The sequence below is a fragment of the Antechinus flavipes genome, chromosome 6 (assembly GCF_016432865.1).
Source record: "Antechinus flavipes isolate AdamAnt ecotype Samford, QLD, Australia chromosome 6, AdamAnt_v2, whole genome shotgun sequence".
Taxonomy (NCBI): Eukaryota; Metazoa; Chordata; class Mammalia; order Dasyuromorphia; family Dasyuridae; genus Antechinus; species Antechinus flavipes.
Genome location: NC_067403.1, coordinates 4127466 through 4149406, shown reverse-complemented (window position 1 = coordinate 4149406; position 21941 = coordinate 4127466).

Sequence of the window (21941 nt, the reverse complement as noted above, 5' to 3'; positions counted from 1 at the left end):
ATCTGATGGACGTGCTCTTCCAGAGTCAGAGTGACTCGGCCATCCATCCCCCTGTGGCCAACCTGGAGAGGACCTTCTCTAAGTTCCCTCCTGGGCTGAGCAGGCTCCCAGAGTGCCTGCTCTGCTGTGTCAGAGTGTGGAAGAAGTGAAAGACATCTAAAGGACTTGGATCAGAGGTGAATGAACTTCAGTGCCAGTTTGCCACTAGGAGAGGTTCATCAGAAGCAAGTCACCATGACCAGAAATAATAGCACAGGAGAAAAGATTCTTTCTCTTCCTGTTCCCATTCAATAAGTGCCTTAGTGATAACTTTACTCTCCGTGTGTGTGTGTGTGTGTGTGTGTGTGTGTGTGTGTGTGCAATGAAAGTGCTAGAGATAGGCAAATAGGTAAATAATATCATTTAAATGTCAGTTTCAGTGTGAGACTACTTAAAAAAATAAAAATAAAAAAAGCTTTGCAAAGCACTCTGGGAAACAAGGAAAAACTAGATGATTTTGGAGCAATTAAAGTCCGAAAAGTCACTTATTAAAGTGAACGTATGGGAGAAATGTATTTGGTCTGCCAGTTAATAAGTCACATATTATCATCACCATTCGGGGAAGTAATTAGAGAAAGGGAAGTCCCACTAATGATAAGAGCTCGGGTTCGTTAAGAAGTGGGATTGCAGACAAAGCCAAGCAATCATTTCTCCAGCTTCTTCAGGGAGCTTGCTTGATATTTAATAAAGAAGGGAAAAAAGCTTCTGGCCATTCAGGCACGTTTAACTGATAGAAAAGACATTGTGTGGGGCTGTGGTAAAAACCGAAGCCATGTTGTGTACACTTTGTATAAACTGACACCACTATTGACGTTACTCACATGGCTCTGAAGTGCTTCCTGGAGGTCTGTTTCAGAAACTTATTCTCTGGGGGAATTTCCTCCTTCCTAGAATTGGAAAAGAAATGGGAACATAAGAGAATAGAAGTGACCTTATAAATGTAAACCACCACTGAAATGAAGCTCTGGCCAGGAGGATCCCCGAAGTTTACTCTTTTCTCTTATTTCATTTGCATTTGGCTTAAAGAAAAAAGGGACCTTCTTATTAGAAAAGAGTGATTTCTGGCACGCAGCCTTTCTGACTGATGAGAACACGCTGGAAAGGAGACCTCACCAATCTGCTCTTGGGTCTCTGGGGAGAATGCCATCCATCATCAAGGGAAATCGGGATCTCTCTAAATTTAGGAAACTCTACAGGAGTGTTTGTGATCCAAGCGTGGACTGTGCTTGTAGCAAACCAGGTGAAGAACTCTGCTGGCTTGTCCACCAATACTTAAGTTGTCTGTCACCGTTCTTGTACTTTCCGACTTTGTGGCTCGGTGGCAGCTGCCAGACCCCGTACTCTGCTGCCCCAGGCTCGAGAAATGAGGGCCATCCCACAGTGGTGGGATGGTCTTGTATCCTTCACCACCCTCAGGTACCTCCTCGAGCATCACCAGAGCATCACTAGGATGGCTAGAACACACTCTTGTAGCTGTCTATTCTAGCTTGGGCAGACTTAAATAAAAGATGACAATATTAAATAAGCCCTACCAGCAAGATAGAATGGGAAGGGCCCAGTGTCAAGAGACTGAGGTCCTAGTCCTTGTGAGATCCAAACAGGTGCAGCTTGGTGGCCAGTGGGAAGGGCAGTGAGGGACACCTGAGTTCAAATCTGTCCTAAACATTTACTTGCTGTGAATGTTTACTTCAGTTTCCTCAACCATAAAATGGGAAAATAATACTTCCCAGAGTTGTTTTAAGGATTGAATGAGATAAAGTGTTTTTATCTGTAAAGTGAGGGGCATGGCACATAATCCATGATTGTGCCTTTTCCCCTTCCCTATACTTTCTCTGAGACTTCACCAGATATAGAAGTACCCATGATTCTGGAAGGCGAAACAGCTCGAGCACCAGGTCTGCTCAAGTCATTCTAAGTTTTGAATCTGTGCCAGCTGATAAAGTGTATGTCATTCTACAATGGGTCGGTTGGGTTACATTTGGGGAAAGACTTCTTAATGAAAGGGCAGCTGTTTGATGAAGAAATCGCTTATTTTTGTACCCCCAAAATATATGCCGACTGTCAACGAAGGTGTCAAAAGGTAAAATGAAGGATGTTCCAAAAGTCTTGGTAGACTTTTAAGCTTTAACAGTTTGACATTATTTTGGTCCAGCCACATCCAATTCTTTGCTACTCCATGGACTCTAACACATCCAGGATGTTCATGGAGCTTTCTTGGCAAAGATACCAAGGTGGTTTGCCATTTCCTTCTCCAGGGGATTAAGGCAAATAGATTAAGTGAATTCCCCAAGATCACACAGCTAGATGGTTTCAGAAGCTGCATTTGAATTCAGGTCTTCCTGACTCTAGTTTCAGTGTTCTATCCACTGAAACACTTAGCTGCCCTCTAGTTACCAAAGCGTCACTAAAGCTTTCAAGTGCCCTAAGACTTATGGAACACCTTCAATACAAGTGAAGGGAATATACAACCACTGGAATTAAGGACTCTTGAATTACTGATTGTTACTTATAGATTTTAATCAATATATGTCGGCACTTTAACTAGATTATAAACTTCTGAAGAGCAACCACTTTCCTGGATAATTTTGTCTTTCCCATGATAAATATTCAATAAATCAATATTGTAAGCTTAAAATAGATCTGATTCTTCTAAAAGTAAAAAAAAAATTCTAATATCTGTTTCAAAGCTATGTGGCAGAGTCAATGGAGACCTACATTTAGTGTCAAGACCCAAGTTCAAATTCTAACTCAAGAAACCATTCTGATAGGTGTGTGATCCTGCCAAAGTCAAATTAGGGACCTCAAATTCAAATTCTGACTCAGGAAATCGTTCTGATAGGTGTGGGATCCTGCCAAAATCGAGTTAGGGACCTCAAATTCAAATTCTGACTCAGGAAATAGTTCTGATAGATGTGGGATCCTGCCAAAGTCAAGTTAGGGACTTCAGTTTCCTCATCCTAAAATGTGAGGGAATTGAATGTCAAAGGTCCTTTCCAGTGATGAACTGACAATGTCTTGAAGTTGGAAGAGATGTTGGAACTTATTTATCTAAATCCACCTTCTTAGAGAAGAGAAAAACAAGTTCGAGAGAGACAACAACCCCCTGTACTGGATCACAAAGCCCCAGGGATGGAGACACCCAAGTCCTCTTCCTTCAGTTTCTTGCACCCACAGAAACTCAGGTAAATTCTTTATGGAAACAGGATGGAGCCATATTAATCTTTTATTGCTATTATTTGAGGTAATCAAATCATTTGACAATCGAGCGTAGTGTTTGCACAAGGCTGGTGCTTAATAATTGTTTGTTGATGTGACCCACAAAGCTGCTGACACAAGATAGACGGTTGGCATAATATCAAGATCCTCTTGCACAACCGAAGCATCTCTCTCTATTTCTGGGAAGGAAGCAGAAAGATGACGTCCCCAAAGCCTCTCCCAGCTACCGGGATGATGCCCTAACTCACCATTTGAGGGCTGCAATCCATACTGTAAACCAAAAAATTTGTGCATTTTGCACTGCCCTCCAGTATCTCCAAATGAAACTTTATTTTGTCTCAAATGGGTCCAAAATTCAATGGAAAACTCAAGATTCGATGGGAATTTAATGGATTGATGCAGGACCAGCATGATGCACACAAGTACAGTTGCCCTCAGGGATTTTCCCAGCCTCCATAATGCTCCCCTAAGGATTGATCTCACACACCATTCTCACTCGGCTTTACTTTAAATTGATAATATCTGCTGAGTAATTGAATAGGGATAAAAGTAAAATCCTGCTCTTGAGGAGAAAAACAAGCAAGCAAAGACTACCTCCTGAGGAAAGGACGGGCAGGCATGATGTGTACATGTCAGAAACAACTGGGGGAAAGGGGAGGTCTGTGTGAGCTGAAAGCTCAAAGAGGAATCATTCATCGTACAATGGAGAAGGTATTTGAAGTGAGAGGAGCAGGGTTCCAATCCTTGGACTAGTATTAACTACCTACATTTCAGTTTTTCCTCAGTTTCTTCATCTGTAAAAATGAAAAGATTGTATTAAATGACCTCCATAGTCTCTGAGAAGTAAATCTTATGAAGAGCATATGTGGCAGCTAAGGCTTTTAGTGTGAATTCAGGCTGCATTAATAGAAATGGTCTAGAATGATGGAAGTGATTGTCTTCCACCTTCTACCCTAACCAGACCAAATAGGGAGTACTGTACTGAACTGAGAAAGACACTGATAAACTGGAGCTCAGATAGGATGGGAGGGCATCATGGTAATAAAAAAGTGGTTGTGGGAATGGGCTGCTTGACCTGGAGAGAAGACTTTAGTGGCTGTTGGTGACAGAAGCCTTCAAGTGTTTGAGGGGTTGTTCCATGGAAGAAGGGTTAAAATATATTCTAATTGGGTTCCAGAGGGCACAGTTAAGAGCCAATGGTAGAAGTTACAGCACCGCATAAAGAAAAACTCCTTCATGACTAGAGCCATCCCTAAGAGGAATGGGTCATTGGGAATAAATGGAATGGTTTTCTGTTCAGGTAGGGATTGGACTAGCTGGGTGGGCCCCAAGATTCTCTTCAACTCTAAGATCCTGTTATTCCATCAGCACCTTCTAAGATTTTAAAATTACTTCTTCTGAAGAAAGGAAAGGCTATCTACTCCTAAGAATTGAGGAATAGGCAAAAGGAGCAGAGAAAATTCAACATAAAATTGTGATTTTGCATCCCCTATGTTCCTTGATTCATTTAAATAATAATAGTTAATTAGTGACGGTTTCAAAAGACAAAATTGTACCATCTATGAGTCACTGAGCAAAAAAAAGTTGTGGTCAGTCTGATTCAGTGGGTTCCTTTTAGAAAAAAGTCTGATGAAAACTGATACAAGTTTTAAATAAAAGTCTGCCAGTCCTCTTGCATACTTGGAACCTAACCCATTTTGTCACCGTATTTGTCCTAATCTTCTGACAACTATGGTCAGGGTTCAGGAGTTTTCTCTGGGAAATTTTATCACCTTGCAGACTTCACAATGAGCTTGTAATCCATTGAAATCCTTAAAACTTTTCCAAAGACAATCCTGGACACACTTTAGCCCACTTCTATTAACTTTCCTTTCTTTCTTTTTAATCAAAAGAATTGAATTTGTCTTTTGGCTCCATGATTCACAAGTTCAATGTTATTTTTGTTTTATTGTTCACTGACGTCTGACTCATTAGTTCCCCATGGACCATAGCACGTCAGGTCCTTCTGTCCCTCACTACCTCCCTAAGTCTGTCCAAGCTCATGCCCATTGCTTCCATGACACCTTCTATCCATCTCCTCCTCTGCCATCCCCATCTCATTTTGCCTTCAATCTTGCCCAACATCAGAGTCTTTTCCTGAGTCCAGCCTTTTCATTATGTGCCCAACGTATTCCAACTTCAGCCTTACTATTTGACCTTCCAATGAATATGAATTAATTTCTTTAAATGCTGGATGATTTGTTCTCCTTGCTGCCTAAAAGACTCTTAAAAGTCTTCACAATTCAAGAGTTGATTCTGTGACGCAGCTTCTCTTATAGTCCGAGTCGCACAGCCATAAACAACTACAAGAAAATCATAGCTTTAACTATATGGACCGTTGTTGACAAGCTGATATCTCTGCTTTTTTAGTATGTGTCCAGAGTCCAGGCTTTCCTTCACAAGTTCACAGCTATATAACAAATCACTTCCTCTTACTGAGTTTATTTATCTTTGTATTCCCCCTAGAATAGACTGGGCTATTGACCTTTGCCTAGAATAACAGAAGTCCATGAACATCCTAGTGCCCTCAAATAGCAGTGAAGGAATCCTAATTCTCCAGTGTACCCAGTTCAGGATATTTGATTTTAATCTTATCTGTCTGTCTTCTTGTACTGACCTGTGATTTCCTAGCCAGGCCTGGATTTCTCTTGAATCTTTCCCAACATGTTCATTTCCTCATGACTAAATAAGCCTCTCCCTGTGAAACTAAAGATATAAATTTAATCTCCAAGGGGTCTGAGCTTTGGTTCCATATGGACACATCCTGCGCGTCTGCCTACATGCAGTGAAGTCATGATACTCCTGTGCCTTTCCTGCCCAAATGACAAGAAAATGTGATTCCCGATTCCAAAGGGCTGGCATTCCCTGAATTGGTCCACAAGGGATCAGATGAGAATAGAGATTCATTTTCTAAAATGATGACAGTCAATTCTCCAAGTTTCTTTTGAGTGTTACCATTGCATTTTTAAATAATATTTCATTTTTCCAAATATATGCAAAGGTAGTTTTCAATATTCACCTTTGCTAAATTTTGCATTCTGAATTTTTCTCCTTCTTCCTCCCCCTTTCCTCCCCTCTCCCCTAGTCAGCAAGCAATCCAATGCAGGTTAAATGTAACACTGCATTTTCTAAGATCTCTGACCTCTCTGGGTTCTGGTCTCCCTATGATCTTCAGTTCAAAATAATCAGCAGACATCAAAGACAGGACCACAGCTAGAGGTGTTTAACCGATTCGCGGATCTCCATAGGACACAGTTCTACACTGGCAAGAAGTCAATGGATGAACTTGATACACATTAAGCACTCACGATGTGGTCCACACTATGCTAAGTACCAGAGGGACAAAGATTAGAATGAACCATTCCCTGTCTTCAAGAAAATGATTCTTATAGAAAAGACATCAAACCTCAAGGCAGGTTAGATTAGACAAGGCTAGATTTGAACTCAGGACAATGAGTCTTCCTACCTCGAAGCCCGGTGCTCTACAGATAGGGTTTACGGTTAGAATCGGTCAGTCTAGAAAGTTACCCAGCTTCACATTTTACAGGTAAAGAAGTCAAGGGCAAAACTGATTAAATGGATCACAATAGGAGCAATAACATTGGTCTTAGAAAGCCTGGATGGGAGTCTGATTTTTATACTTAGGCGGTAACAACTTCAAAAGGTTGTTACAGGAAACATGATTTGTGATCGGAACTATCAGGCAGCTAGGTGGTACAGTAGATAGATCGTTGAGCTTAGAGTCAGCAAGACTCATCTCCCTGAGTTCAAATCTAGCCTCAGATAATTACTAGCTGTGTGACCCTGGCCAAGGCACTTCACCCTGTTAGCTTCAATTTACTCATTTGTTAAATGGGGATAATATAGCCCCTGATCACTAAGTGATTCAATAGATTCTGCCCAGTAGAGTGTTGAGTCTGGAATCAGGGAGACTCATTTTCCTGAGCTCAGATGTTTGCTGAATGATCCTGGGCAAGTCACACCATCCTGTGTGCCTCAGTTTTCCTCATCTGTAAAATGAGTTGAAGGAGGAAATGGCATATGATGTTGTTCCCACCACATCAGACACTCAGTAGAGATTCACAGGATCATGAATTTAGGGTTAAAAGAGGCCTGGGGGATACTGGAACTTGAAGAGAGCTCTCCTTATTTATGGCAGGTCACAGAGCCAAGAGTCAAACATGGCTCCCGTGAAAGCAAGCCAGGGCTTTGGGTATAACCCAGTGGAGCTGCCATATATCACATACAAACATGAGGACCGACATTCTCAACCTCAGCTCACACAAAGCTCTGTCCATCCTGATAAACGGCATATCTTCTACTATTCTAAACAGAGGGCATCCTCTAAGGGAAGTAGGAATGAAGCTACCAGCTAGAACCACTAGGTCTGTGATGACCACAATGCTCTTTTTAATCAACCAGGGAGTGTTTCTGAAGCACATTTGCTAGACACTGCAATAGGCATTGGGGATTATGAAAAATAATCCCTGCCTTCTAGGAACTAATCAGGAGGTCATATGCCATGTCTTAATGTATTAGTCCTTCAGTTTCTTAGAGCAGAAATGTTTGGTCAGGACAGCAGACACAAAGATGGCGGCCACGGTGGATGGGTAAAAGTGACAGCAGTTGGCACTTTGTCTCCAGGGCATTTTCTTCCATGTAATCCATGGGGACACAAAGAGAATCTAGCAACACCCCAAGAGTTCCCAATAGCACTTGGGCCAAAGCTGATAAAAGATGGAGCACATGCAGAATTATTCCTCTCGGGAGGACAAAAAGATACCGGACAAAAATTCCAATTGGCCACTTTGAGATCATCAACTGCTCAGCTGACATTCAAGAGCTATCTGTCCTTACAAAAACCTACTGTTCTGTCTACCTAAGAAATTTTCTGTCCAGTCTTTTGCAAAATATACAATTGGTTTGAATAATAATATTTTAACCTCAAAATGAAGAAAATTGGAAAATTATCTGTGCCATAAAGCATATCGAAGGGAAAAAATGATGAATTCTATTTTGCTGCATATTTTGCTGAGAAGTTTATTGGAAAGAAAGAATGGCGGATTTGGAGTCAAGAATAACCTTGGCTTTGTCTCTCATACCTAAAATCTTTTTTTGTGTATGATTTAGTCATTTTCTGTCACATCCAAGTCTTCCTGGCCACATTTGGGGTTTTCTTGGCAAAGATACTGGAGGGTTTGCTATATCCTTCTCTAGCTCATTTTACAGATAAGGAAACTGGGGCAGACAGGGTGAAGTGCCTTGGCCAGGATCGTATCGATAGTATATAAGTATCTGAGGCCAGATTTGAGCTCAGGAAGATGAGGTTTTCAGACTTCACCAAACCATGCAGCTTCTCACTCTACCACTCACTTGTTGCTTGGCCATTAGGCCACTGCCTAGACCAGAGTCGAGTCCTAGAACCCTTGCACTGAGGCCCTGATAATTGCTTAAGTTCTTTACCCTTCTGTGGCTGCTTCATCTCAAGCTTGACGAGTCACTCTGCTTCTGCCCATGATCTGTCCACCATACTTCTGTCCAGGTTCTGGAGCCACAATCAAATTGGTTCTATGTCAGTCTACTCTCTAGAAGGAGCTAGAAGGCACGAAGGCCTGGAATTGGAAGCACTGGCTTCAGGCATTTACTAGCTGTGGGACCCTAGACAATTTACTGAGCTTCTGCTTCAGTTTCCCCGGCTGCAGTAATAGAAAGTACCCTGCATAAATGCTGTGCAGAATAAGTAACTTAATCATTATAAAGTGTTTAGCGCAGTCCCTGGTGCTTAACATAGTAGGTGCTTAACAAATACCTGTTTCTCCCCCTTCTCCCCTGACTCCACTCACTTTCCAACATTTGCCATCCATCAACAATGCTTATTCTCTACCCTTGTGGATTTTCTCTCTTTAATAGACTACAAAGTCCTTAAGAGTAAGGATTACTTTTTGTGTGTGTGTTTGTATATGTATCTCTGGAGTTTAGCATATCATCCAATAAGTGCTTCCCTTTATTAATTTATTCATCCTTTAAATGCTATGATCCTAAACTTCATCTCTAAAATGGAAAGAATGCTCATTATTCTATTATTATGCTATCAGCATTAACAACCTCACAGGGCTGTTGCCATGACTGAGTTAAGGGAGAAGAGCACTTTGTAAAACTTAAAGCCCTGCATAAACATATGTCCGTGTTATGTATGGGTGTTCATCTAGACATACACATGGCAACACCGGCCCACAGAGTAGCCTCCAGGAAGCACCATGGAACATGGAGCACCAGGCCTGGAGTCAGGAAGATCCAGCCTCAGACCCTTGGCTAAGCCATTCACCTCCATTTGACACAATTTCCTCTTCTGTAAAAGAAGGAAAATAATAGCACCTATTGCACAAGATCAAATGAGATGACACAAACTGTGAAGCACGTATGGTATGGCATATAGCATATATATCATATACCACGTGGCCTATAGCAGATACTATATAAGTGTCAGTTATTGAGTAACCATATGCAAGCATATAAACTTTCAAGATATTTTCAAAATCTTAAACTATTACAGCTTAATTACCACAAGCACATAGATACATACGGACCTATATGTATACAGACATATATTTGTATGTGTATATATTTGGGTGTACATGTATGGCACATACGCAAAACAAGTACACATAGATGCATTTGACTCTGTATTATTTCTCTATAAGATGTCATATAGCAGTGGGTGACTATCCCATCCCTGTTCCTCTTATATAGAACTCAGTTCTTTCATTATTCAAAGGGGAGCACATTAAAATCCCAGATGTTCATCAGGACAAGTAGGAACTTGTTCACCCTGGGAGTGTTTCATTATCATGGTCATGGTGCACACAGGATGTGATTAAATTTGGGGGAAAGTGTGGTCTGGGCTTACCTTGGCTTAAGAGTGGCTTGGGTGGAGTCTCTGCAGGGTGAGCTAAGAAATAATCTCCACAAGCGTGGTATGATGATGGATTTGTGATGAAAGGTACTTGGGGGAGTTACTTTGATTTAAAAAAAAAAAAGATACCAAAGCAATGAGTTTAACTAAAAAAAAAAATTAAATAAAAGTCTAAAAACCCCAACAATCCCCATAATGATTTACTCTTGCTCAGGGGAGCAGCCATAAAGATAAGAATTACAACTCAACAGCAGTTAGAAAATGGAATGAACATATTCTGCTTTGCATATTGATTTTAGAAAATGTCTCAGCCCAGGAAGGAGCTGTGAACGTGGAGGCTGAACTCCAATGGAGCCATAGTTTTTCAGGGCAGCCAGGAGGTTGGCGAAGGGACGGGACTGGCCAGGCTCCCACGAGCTCCCGGGCTGCTGACTCTCTTAAAGTGGGGCTCCTTGCGACAAACAGTCCTTGTCGGTGCAGGGCCAGAGAGGCCCAGCAAAGCCGGGCTTAGTGCTGCTCCTTTTCCCTGGAAACTGTTTCTGTTGGAGTGCTGAGCAGTTCTTTAGGAAAGGTTCCTCGTTATGTAATGAATCAGGAAGGCCTGGCCGTGCTGAAGATGGCCTCCCTACCTAGGGACGCTGTGCATCCTTCTGCGGTCTCCATTAGTTGTTAAAACTTGTATCATCCTGTTCCAGAGATGCCCGGGGGGTACTATATGTGTATGTGCATCCATGTGTGCATGCGTGCACATAAATTACACACAAACTTGTACCCAACTGCCTCCCTCGGGTCACTGGTTTCCAGTTCAGCGGACAGTCCGGAAGGCATTCCATTTCTCACAGCTCCAATTTTCCCATCAGCCAAAGGCGGACTTGTCCAAGGCCTTGCGTCTCTTACAGCTCACGTTAGGGTCCTTTCCCACTCTACCATTCTGTTCTCCAAACCACCTTTAGGGCAGATATTCCCTAGTATCTGACCAAAAGCCCTTCCAGCCCACGCTGCTATGAGAGCCCTCAGGAAGCAGCGATATTCTTTGCCAAACCCTGCGCACTAAGCCTCTTGCCTCCATTCTAACACTGTCTCTTTAAGACTCCTTCTGTCCCACTTACAGGCCCTTTCCAGATGGCCCTCGCCTGTTGGATGCCATCATCTCCCCTGGGTGCCTGGATACGCCACCGCTTCTGCCATCGGGCGTGCCCGTGGGGTTTCGGGCTCCCGGGCGCACTCCACAGGAGCGGGATGGCGGGGCTGCTCAGTGATCCCCCAGCGTGCCGTGTGCTAATTATTCTTGGCAGCCCACCCTGAGAGCCCGAGAGAGCAGGGCCCGGCTGCCGGGCTTCAGCTCTGCCCCGTGACAAAGGTCCACAGAGCGGGTCGGAATTCTGTAGGGGTCGGGAGATGGAGCACTCTCTGGGGTGCTGACCAACAGCGGGTGCAGGTCAGTGACAAGGGGAGTCATCGAATCCTCCCGGGCGCCCCAGATGATACAGCCTCTCCTGCACGTGCTCCTCGAAGGCCTCCAATTCAGGGCACCCACTATGTCCTCCCTCTTTGGTCAGTCCTATTGGGAAGATTTTGCTGCCATCAGGACCAGGTTTTCTTCATTAAAAGAAGAATTAAAGAATTAAAACTTTCAGCCTTTGATCTCAGTTCTATTCCCTGGGAATAAAGAGAATAAACCTCTTTTCTCCTTTGCACTTTCTAACATTTAACAGAAGCTCTCCTCTCTCCTCTGCCTTTTACAAGCTTGACTGCTGCTGTTGGTCCCGGGAGGACAGCGCACTCCCCATCTCCTTCTCCACCAAGTGGGCTCCCTGCTCTGCACCCATAAACACATAGACTAACTGCAATACTAGGGAATCCTGAGCTCAAAAGACAGGACTCCAGCTTGACTTTTGATATCTCTTCCCACCCTGAAGCTCCAGGGACAATTACTTAAATCTTTAGAGTCAGCCCTAGGGCATCCCCAAAAGCTTAGGGAAGAAAATTGCACGATATACAAAATAAATCAATTATAGCATAGCCACTGATTTAGCAAAAAAAGGCTAATAATTGTATATTAACAAAGGGCTAAAACAGGCTACAATCACATAGAAAGACTATTAGTATTTTAGGGGATTTTGAAACTTGAAGCCGCCAAAACGTAGGCAGTACAGAGCCAAAAACTGCACTGATTCCTTTAGGATACCTTATATACTGCAGTTTATGGGACTAATGAATTGCATTTTCCAGGTCACATGAGCCATCTCCAAATCATTCTCTCCAGAACCCTGTTTTCCAATGAGCCAAGTCATTCACGCTCTTGCCAGGGGTCTTCTTTCCCAAAATGGCAGCGGGATCTAATGCAGGGACCTGGGATCACAAGCTCTCTTGGAGTTACCAGAGGCTTCTAAGGCTAGCAATGTCCAGCACAGAAATGCTGTTTAATCCTTCACCCTCAGGAAATAAAGTGCATTAAAAGAAGCACCTCAAAGCAAGCCTCAGGCTAATGGAGGTGGGTGCTCTAACCTGCATGAGCCCACAGTCTCCATTCTACTGGAACAGTGACCCCAGCCTTATCTCCACCCTCTCGGATGGAAGTCCCAAGTGCCCTGCTATGCTCAGCCAGTGGAAAGAAGGAAGAAGCTCTAGGAGGGGTCATTCCTTTTTTAAGGGTCCTCTGAATAATAGACTTTCCTTGATCAGTGGCCCAAAAGAAGATTATTTTCTTATTTCAAAGCTCTGAGTTCTTTCATTGCTGATTTTTTTTTTTTTTTTTTTTGCTTCTCTAGAAGTATCAAGAAAGCTCTGCCTCCAGTTCCACACAGCCTCAGATTTATGTGGATCCCTAATCTTTTCCATTGATTCTTATAAAGCATGGCTCAAAGCCTTTTGCTAATTCAGGATTTCCTTCTCTGGATTTGGGCTGGGGCTCTCCACCAATACAAATTGCAGCCCTCTAGAACTTAACTGTATGTTTTAAAAAATCATCAGTCTGTGTCATCCTGCAGATGAGGCCTTCTGAATTAAACTAGACTTGGCTTTGTAGAAGTCTACTCACATACAAAGCTCTTCCGCTTTGGTAAGTCTGGGAAAATTCATGCTTGATTGCCTTGGTTTTTGAAAACAGGGTTCTCCACATGCCATGATACACCAAGAAACACTACCGGATCCATCGATTCTGCTGGACCTGGTCTTTTCAACAATGTGGTGTTCAGGCCAGTTGCAATAGACTTGGGATGGAGAGAGCCATCAGCACCCAAAGAGAGAACTATGGGAACTGAGTGTGGATCACAGCTTAGCATTTTCATTTTTTTGTTGATGTTTGCTTGCTTTTTGTTTTCCTTCTCATTTTTTTTTTCCTTTTTGATCTGATTTTTCTCATGCGGCATGATGCAAATATGTATAGAAGAATGCACATGTTTAACATATATTGCATTACGTCATGTAGGGGAGGGATGGGGGGAAGGGAGGGAGAAAAAAATTGGGAACAAAAGGTTTTCAAAGGTGAATGTTGAAAATTACCTTTGCATATATTTTGAAAATAAAAAGTTATATATTATATATAATACTTATAATAATATATCATTATATATAACATGTATATTAATTATTATATTAGATATAATATATTATAATATATAATAAAATAGTATATAATATAATAATATGTAATATATATTATTTTTAAAAAGAAACACTATCAGAGAGACGGGGGAATTGGACAACTGTGTACTGGATTTTGTTCTTTCTCTGGAAATGATTGTTTGCCAATTCCAAATGTCACATCACTTTTATAGCTCCAAGAGAATAGGAGGTAGTTTTACTAGCTTAATTTGGGGATTAGATTAATTTCATAGGTCGTGTAACACTTTCCAAAATTGAGCTTCCAATGCAAAGCTGGCTTTAGAAGCCAGAGACTGCCTCACACCTTCAGTACAGGCTTTACAAACCAAAAAGAGAATTTTATATTTGATCCTTGGCACTGCAGCTGTGCCTGGGGACTTAGATGCAGATAGAGTTTTGTTACTAATATTAAGATACTTATATAGATCAATCTATTTACCTAGGCACCTAGGTGGCACGAGGGCCGGAGCGCTGGGCCCAGTCAGGATGAGTCATCGTCCTGATTTCCAATGTGGCCTCAGACACTTACTAGTTGTGTGATCCTGGGGAAGTCACTTAACTCTATTTGCTTAACTTTGTTTATCTGTAAAATGAACTGGAAAAGGAAATGGCTAACCATTCCAGTATCTCTGCCAAGAAAGTCCCCAAATAGGGTCAGTTAGACATCACTGAAAAAAAAAAAAAAAAAAAGACTGAACAGCAATGATAGATAGACAGACAGGCAGGCAGATAGAAAGAGAGACAGACAAATAAATAGACAGACAGATATAAATATGGATCTCCAGAGAGAGATACAAATATAGATACAGTTATGGCACGTTTCCCTTCAGGCTTTATCTTTTCCCATCCCACCCCTACCTTTCCCCCAAGTGTACCAGATGCTCTGTGGTAAGAAAAATCCCAGCCCCTTCTCTCTCCTCCATCTGTTATCATTGCTTCATTCTGTACTTACTCACACGACATGATGACAAAGGCAGACAGTTGTTTCTGGCTATAACTTACCTGAAGCAAATTCTGTTTCATTTGATTCAAAGCACTGGAGTCAGCCAAGAACCCACAGCTTCTTGACACTGCATTTTTTCCCAATGAATAATAAATAAGGAAGTCTCTATCCATGGAATAGTTTTCTTCCTGCCTTTCCCTTCTGCATGGTTAGTCATGCCCTAGTCTAACTTATCCTCTGCCTGTCACTGGGTGTGTTGAACTGTAAATATCCTTAATCCCATAAATGGGGTGGCAGCTTCACTAAAATACCAGGCATGGAGATGAGCTGTAGAAAACCCCAATAACCTTCGATCTATCTGTCATTAAGTATGTACATATGTATATAACATGAATGTACATGTAAAAATGTATAATAGAATATTTCTGCACAGTGAGACATATTAGATATGAGGAATTTCAAGATGGAAAGATTTCTGTGATTTGGTGCAGAGTGGAAAAAGTATAATAAAAATATATCTGTTATGTATACGTACATTTCATATATATATACACATACACATATACATATGCATAGACGGACACCAGACTCCTATAATTTCAGTTGTATAGGGCGTTCTCAATAAGGAGACTCCCTTCACCATTGGCAATCAGAATGTCACTGTCCTGTCTCATACAGTCTTGGAGAACTCCCTTGATAACTGAAAGATAAAGAGTTTTGCCCAAAGTCTTGCAGGCAGTATGGATCTCAGAGATGGGACTTCTAATTGGGTCTTCCTGACCCCAAGTGTGACTGTTAAGAACATAGCACTGTCAATAGAAGGATACCTAAAAAGTCCATATGTAAGTGATGAGAAAGCAAGTGAACATCTTGGAGAAGAGATGATGAAATATAATGACAGAGAGACTGAGGGGGGAAATTATCTTATCACTTACATTATCATGAGTCACCATTGTCTAGGATACCTGGCTTAATTGTATTTAATGTCATCAGGGAGGGTTCAGTACTGGTTCACTTATCTATAATATCTATAATATCAAAAAGGCATTAAAGGAAACTTGCTTTTGTGTTTCTTTTGTCTTGTTTTTAGAAATAATAATAATAATAAAAAAAAGCCAAATAATAAATGATTGTCAACTCAATTTAACTCAAAGAATTTGTTTGTGTGCAAGGTCCAGAGCTAGATACTTCAGACTCCTTGCCTTTTGGATGGTTCTGTGTTTCTTCCCAGTGTCTAGCACATGGTGGGTACAGGTCTTAATAAAAGCATATTGAAATAAACAGTGCTTCCACTACAGATAGAAACCTATGAGCAACTTCTCATTTCATAGGATTCTTATTGTTGTCTTTCACAAAATTTTTCTAGAGAATGGCCCACGCTACCAAAGTACTTCTTGTGGGCCTTAATATTATGTTTATTCTGGCACAAAACTATGGCTGTTCTCTTGCCACCCTTGATTTACATTGTGTACAGCAGTCTTTGTTGGGAATATCATGAACTCTATTTACTAAAACTGAAATAAGATCCAGGTCATGCCTTCATGGGGATTACAATGCAAAAGAGCTCACCGATAGCCATAATGCCAATTCGGATGTTCTAAGTATAAGGAAGGGATCCAATGAAGGTGAGATCACTTTGAGTTTTAGGAGATGAGACAGGAAGGGACAAGACAGAAGAATAAGATCAGGAAAATCTTGAAAGATCATCACTAAAGGGGACTTAAAGTGATGGAAGGATTTCAGAAGTTGAATATAAGAGGAAGATAGATCACAAAAATGAGAGCTTATGGGAGCAAATACAAAGAGTGAGTCAGGGCTGAAGAAGAAAGGGGAATCATGAATGGGAGAGTTGATTCATAAGAATAACAGTATGAAATAAAAGCTACAAGGGTAGAGCAGAGTCAGACTATGGAAGGTCTGAAATGGTAGACTAAAGAGTTGGGACCATGCTCATTAGGCCATTGGATCTAATAAAAAGGTTCTGGTTTGGGAGAAAGGGGACGTAGCAAAGATGGATACAGAACACATCCGGAAGATCATGCAGATAGTGGTATAAAGACAGGATTGAAACAGGCTGAAAGTGAAGCCAAAGTGAACAGTTAGGAGCCTTTGGCAATATTCGGATGAAAGAGGATCAAGTTCTAATTAGGGTAATATCAGTGGGAGTGAAAACTGAGGGATGAGTTGGAAAGACATTTGGAAAAGGGTGTTTGAGGAGAATTTTCAGGATTGGATCATTTTGTGGATTTGGGAGATGGGAGTCTGAGGACTCCTAAGACTAAGAAGTGAGGAAATGGGTAGTGGAATCATGCCTAGAAACAGCTTCACTCTGCACTGATGTGCTCTGCAGCTGTTTTGCAATAAAAATTCTTGATAGATTTATATAAACTTTGGTTTCAAATTGAAACACATTCACACACAGACACACAGACACACACAGAAACACACACACACACACACACACACACACACACACACACACACACACACCTCTCTAAGCCACCACCATCCATTCCACCATGGGCATCCTCAAGACACTTTTGTATAGTTTTCTCCTTTATACATACTTATTGCCAGGCACATAAGCACATACACACAGACGTATACACAACCCTCAAAACAGTTGTGATTGGCCATCATCAAAGCATTTTCCCAAAGGCTGTTAAGACTTCCAAATGTCACCCCAAAAGCTTCAGATCCAATTCAATGCATAATTCATGTACATTTCCTGTCCTTGTTCCTTCCCCCCCTTCATTCTTTCCCATAACATACATTCATAGCAGAAATATACAGGAGATAGACTACTGGAGTCAAACTCAGAATGTTATCAACTGATTAGAAAGGCAATGAGTTTAATGCCAACATTAATCAAGGTCTGATTGCGGCATGCATAGGACGTACAAGTACCATGTGGAAACGTTCCCTTATGAGTTCTGTTACACTGCTTTGTTTTGTTTTGTTTTTCTATTTGCAATAACCTTGCACAAAGTAATTAAGAATATCACAAAATTCAGATCATTGATCCATTGTGCTATTGAGAAACATGGTAATTGATAGCTCAGGTTTTAATTGTTCATTGCAAAACAAGTTCAGAGGCTTGATGTGCAAGCATCACTATTTGCAGACTTGTGAGATTGCTGGATTCTGCCGTTGCTTTGATTTTCAGCTCAGCCAAAGTATTGATTTAGTCTTATGTTTTGGACCAAATCTAGGTTGGCTCAGTACAAAGAGCTTATACCAATAAGCTCCACTCTCAGTGGAGGAAAGTCCCCTGGGATTTTTGTCCACCGATGCAACTTAAAACCCCCAAATGATTCAGTAGATCATCGAGGTAACTAATTTCAAAGGACCTCAGAGATAATCTGCTCCAACTCTCTCCTTAGACACATGATGAAATTAAGGTCCTGAGTGGGAGTTATCACAAACCATAACGCCAGTGACTCACAGTACACAATGTGGTGAGGTAAATAGGGAATCAGATCTATATGAAGGAAGTACCAGATTCAAATCTTGCCTTTGATATTTTCGAGTTGTGTTTTTGTAGCAAGAGACAATCTTTCTGACCTTCCCAGCCAGGGTCTAGATTTGAACCCAACTATTCAATAAATAAACATTTATGAGGCTCTGTGCTAGGAATACAAATAAAAACGGTAAAAGACAGTGTCTGGCCTCAAAAAACTCACAGTTTAATGGCAGAAAACTTCCATTCCTTGATTCTAAACCAGGGTCTCTTTTCACTCTCCTATAATGAAGCATCTCTGTGTTTTTTGCACAAAGTAAGTCCTTAACAAACAGCAAGTGAAAAACAAAGGTCGCTGGATAGATACAAGTGAATGATTGAATGAATCAAGTCCCTTCAAATGAAGTCATTGAACAATAATGAGCCTAAGATACTATATCATTTGGGTAAATATCACATGACTTCTCTTAGACATTCATGAATCACCTTATGACTTTCATTAGCAGGAAGCCTGAATTCCCTGTAATAATATCCCCAAAGTAAAAAGGAGTGGGCAAAAAGAGACTTCCAAGCAACTAAAAGTTGGCCCAGTATCCCAAGTTTTAGAGGTCAACTGTAGATATGGAACACCCACTCCTGGAACCAGGAAAAAAAAAATGTTCCTCTTCAGCATATCCATGAAGAGAGATTCATTAAGTAGCAAATACTGCCCTGGGCTCTGCTATGTTAGGAGCTCTGAATGCTAATAAAGTCACTCAATTTCAAGTTCCGCTAATAACTCACTTATATTTTAAACCATTTGTGGAACAAATTCAAGCTACATGGGCCAAGACATTGATATGAATGAGTCTATGCATGGCAACTGTGTAATCCTTTGTGATATAACATTCTCTACCTTAGTAGAACCTTGATGGTCTAAAGGAGTATAATATTAGTGATAATGATGATGGTGGTAATACTAACATATACATGTATATGCGTGTGCATAAATACACAAGTGGAATACACACACATATATTCAATCAAGGGGTCAGGTGGTACGGTGGACAGAGTGCCAAGTCGGGAAAAATTCTCTGCCTGATTTCAGATCCAGTCTCAGACACTAGCTATGTGTCTCTAGGCATGTTACTTTGCCCTGCCTGCCTCAGTTTCTTCATATGTAAAATGACCTGGAAACCACTTCAGCATCTTTGCCATGAAAACCTGAGAAGTTGTCATGCAAACTCACACACAACTGAAAATAACTTAAACAAAAACCAGATAGATAGATAGATGGGTGGATGGATGGATAGATGGATGGATGGGTAGATGGGAAAGGAAGGAAGGAAGGAAGGAAGCCTCATGTAAGAATTAGGTTCTTGCCTTTCCTTATTCTTCCAATTAGAAAGTCATCTCTTTCTTAGCAGCCTAATAATATTGTTAATTTCTTTTATAAATTTGTACTGTTCTACAGGATTTATTCCTCCGTGTGTCCCCTTCTACTAAATTGTAAGCTTTTTGAGAGTAGTGGCTGTAGCTTATTTTTATCCCTCTCATACTCTCCCCGCCTCCCATCCTTACCCAGCTTTTAACACGATGCTTTGTATACAAAAGAAACATAATAAATGGTTGGTGAACAAAAGAAATCACATATTTTTCTATTCCGCCCATAAACTTGTCATTCTTTGGCAGAAATGGTAAAAATAAGTACACCTTGTTTCAAAGCATCCTAGACAGAAGAGAGCCGATAGCAGCAAGATGAATGCCCTTGTCTCCTTCAGACAGATGCTCGGAGTGCAGACGTTCAGGAAGGGAAGAGAGAGTGCTGCTCGTAATGTATTGCATCATTTCTTTGACCTCAAGATTAAAGAAAACAAGGGAAGCCAAAGGGTGGCGCTCCCCAAGCTATAAAAATGAAGGCTGCCTCAAGGCCCTGATCTGCTTCATGAATTCTGTCTCTGAGAGAGGCGAAGAGTTTTCCTCATCTCTGGCTCCCCATGCCCCATCACCACTGGGCGGGCAAGGCAGGAATTAAAGTGGGGGCATTGTGGATAACGTCATTGGAGATTAAAGCTTTGTTTTCCCAGCCAAAATGACCTGAAAGGTAGAGCTGGAGGGACAGGATGTTTAAAATTGAAATAGGAAGTTCTTCGATTGACAAGTATTTATTGAGCACCTACTATGCGAAAAACACCGGACTTGGTAAGTACTGAGAGAAGTTCCAAAGAAGCTGACAACGGTCTTGTTTCCTTAGGGAGCTCATGATCTAGTTGGGGGCAGATCTAGACACATGGAAGAAGTCGAGAAAAGCAGATAAGCTATGTACACACTGAGTGGGGCAGCATGAGAGATAATAAATGTCTGACTCACCTAAAAACTGTTTGCTTGTGCACACACGCACAGAGGTGTGTGCTGTGTTTGTGTGGGAGGAGGTAACCTATCTATGTATTTATACGTGTGCATGTTGTACATAAATCAGCAGGACTCTTACTAGCTGTGTGACCCCAGGCAAAGCACTTTCCCCCTCTCTGCTCTCAGTTAGCTCAGCTGTAAAAGGGAGGCAACAATAATTGCACATTGTTGCAAATATCAAAGGAGCTCATATGTAAAACAGTTTTAAATAGTTATAGTTAAGATATATAATTGATATTATATATCAATATGAGATTGATAGTTAGTTTTAAAGTGTTATATAGATACTAGCCATTACAGTAATTATTATTAATCTATTATATGCATGTATATATGTATTATATGTGCATAATACATGCGCATATATATGTACAGAAAGATTTGGGTCTACAGAGATATATGTTAATATGTGTGTATATGTACATGCATGTGCACATGTATGTATACATTTGGAGTTTATCTTGTGCATATCTTATGTTCACTCATTTCTGCTGCTTTTCCCTACTGGATGTAAGCTCTGCTAGGACAGAGATTAAGTTTTTTTTTTTCATCTTTGTAGCCCCAATACCTAACATAGTACCTGGCTTATGATAGATTAATAAGAGGAACAACAATAGCGTGCATTTATGTGACACTTTAAAATGACTACAGTATGATCTCCTCTGATGTTTGCAACACAGTGGAAAGTTGTAGAGGGCCACGGATAGCGGGGGAACTCTACAGAAAGTGGGGGTTATTATAGTCTCCCTTTTACAGCTGAGCAAACTGAGAGCAGAGAAGGGGGAAGAGCTTCGCCTGGGGTCCCACAGCTAGGAAGAGCCATGTTGATTTATGTACTACTTTGCACTTACAAATGGCTTTGAGATGCACTGCCTTATTTTATCGGCACAGCAGCCGGGGGAGATACGGAAGCAGCAACAGGGAGCATGTCTACTTTATACACATCTCCAGCAAAGTCTTCTTCTGGATTACTGATTGTGGTTGGAAATGATCCGGAGGGGGTGTGTTGGAGGACCAGGAGTTCAAACGGAGCTGATGAACTGAAAATAATGAATCCTGTGCACCTGGCAATACATTATGGGAGATCCCCTTCAAGGACAAAGCTGCCCAGCCTCAGAAAGCTTCCTCAGTAGATGCTTCTTGAATTTCATAAGAAGTTGGTCAACAAACAATAATGGCGTGCAGGGGAAACAGGAAGAGCACGGTGACTCATGCACCCCACCTATGATGGGAAGAGCTTCCCACTCGGTCAAAGAGGCAGCACGACAAAGGTCGTTAGGATTGTTCTGTTTCTACATCTCTACAATGAAGAGTTTGGGCCCAGAGAGCCTTCC